The following is a 2,500-nucleotide window of genomic DNA, read 5'->3' as shown; positions in this document are numbered from 1 at the left end:
AACTGGATATATTTTACGTGTTTTTATTCAATGTAACACATTTATTCAGCTCGAAAAACGGGTTTGTATTACTGTACACATAGATTCGAAGAAGTTGATAAGATACGAAACAATACAGCACGAAAACACGCGCACACACGCACACACACTCACGTCCACTACCGTCCTTGGCTACGTCACGTTGTTATGGCAACACGATGAATACACAGTAAATTTGATTTTCTTCATGTCTACGCAAATATTACGCAAATATAAATCATATAGAATATCTGTATGAATATAATTACACGTAATAGTTAAATAAAGATGATCATCGTTAGAACCGAAAAAAAAACTAATAGGGAATTTGTAAAAAGTTGTATTTTCTTTTTCAATAAATAGAAAAAAGGGGTGTTGATAAGACTATCCATACTTATACAGTTTAGTGACGACATTAAAAAATGGAAATATTGAAAAAAAATTTTATTGTATGTAACTGTTATAGACTGAAGTTCTCCGAAAAAAATTTTCACTTCATTTGATCAGTTAGTTTTGTTCTTACAGCGAAAAACAATTATTTATCACGACGACGTCAACGTGGCCATTTTGGAAATGTACCTAGCAGAATACCTCCATTTTAGGCCAAATTTCGCAATCTAGCCTTTTTTTTTCTCGCCATATTGAGATGCGCAGTGCGCACAACATATCTGCAATTTTTTTACGTTTTTTTTTTTTAAATCTGCAATTTTTTTGCGTTTTTTTTTTTTAAATAAGAATACTATTGAATATGCAAAGAAATTGAAGAATGCAAAGAATTGAAGAATTTTTATACGAGATTATTTTCAAAACATGCTCAGTTGGACACGCATAGATAACTTCGAAACTTCTTTTATTTACTTCTGTTACAAATTAAAAAAAAAAAAAAACACCCCAAAAATGGCATCTGTCTTCGCAAAAAAAAAATTTAAAATCTCATTCTGGTGGGGAATAAAGGGCTAGATTGGCCTAAAATTGAGGTATTCTGCTATGTACGGCAGTTACCTGCCCTTGGGTAATTCCTGGGCCTGCAATAACATTTCCAAAATGGCCACGTTGACGTTGCCGTGATAAATCATTGTTTTTCGATGTAAAAAAAAAACTACTTGATCAAATGAAGTGAAATTTTTTTTCGGAGAATTTCAGTCTATAACAGTTACGTACAATAAAATTTTTTTTTCAATATTTCCATTTTTTAATGTCGTCACTAAACTGTATAAGTACCAGACTATCAATACACACAAAAAAATATAGATTTATTTTTGGGTAAAGTTCCCCCGGGTTTTCCTTTCACTTCAGTAAATAATGGTATTTTGTTATATGTATGGCGTACTATTATCCTTATATATATGATGTTTATGTCTATATATATGTATAAGTGATAGTGTCTGTGTGTGTCTGTGCGTCTGTGTTCATTTCCCTACGCTAAAACTCTCAATTTTAAGCCTACAGATTCGAAATTTGATATACAGGGTACTGAGATTTGGGAACATCGATGTGATAGGTTTTCGACAGAAATTTGGCGATTAAGTGGTCAATATTCAACAATTAGACCTTTGAGAACTCTACCAAACTCCTCCTAAAATTTAAGGTCTGAACACGTGATATTTTATATATAGATTCCTTGGACATGGATCTAACTTATTAACTTTACTTGATCCCTAAACAATAAATGTTAATAGGTCATAAAAGGCGTCAAAGTTTTAAAAAATTGACCTTTTTTTTTTTCCTCAGCATACACTTCAAAACACCTGGGCAACGCCGGGCACCGATTGCTAGTAACTAATAAAAAAAAAATTCAATAAATAAATTATAAAATAAGAAAATCGAAATTAAAAAATATACACAATTCGGCCCTAACCATCTTGCACCCACCTTTACAAAAAATAAATAAATAAATCAAGCCTCAAAGGAAAAGAAAAAGAAAACAACAACAACAACAACCGCTCCTGATGATAATTGGACGCACCGATAGAAAGCGCTCGAGTAGAATATGGCTAAACAAGAACTTTTGGACGCCATTTTACACAACATGTCAGCTGAAATAAAAAAGACCGCTCAGCAATTAGAAAAGATATCCAGAAAAATTGGAAAAAAGAATAACTCTGTTGTGTTCAATCAGACGTGCTTATATATATATAACAAAGTTAAAACGAAGAATCAATAGATTTTCTGTGCATTTACAGAGTACATACATGCGTAAAAAGTCCAAAGATATGACCCCTAACACCTTTAGCATATACATAATCGTTCATGCGTTAACAAAAAGTTCAAATATATGAACCACAACACCTTCAGACTATTTGTAAATAAATACGCACGAGTATATACAAGGTCCATGGAAATTAAAAAACATGTTGATCCTTCTTGGTAAAACTGTGGTTGTTTTAACTTGTATTTTACTTGTTTTAATATTTAGCTCTATATATACTATATACTTAAACCCTGTTTTAATATTACAGTAACAGCATCTTGTTGCTATATA

Source organism: Euprymna scolopes, chromosome 17 (assembly GCF_053919585.1).
Source record: "Euprymna scolopes isolate OS-2025 chromosome 17, ASM5391958v1, whole genome shotgun sequence".
NCBI lineage: Eukaryota > Metazoa > Mollusca > Cephalopoda > Sepiida > Sepiolidae > Euprymna > Euprymna scolopes.
Note: the sequence above shows the minus strand (reverse complement) of the source record.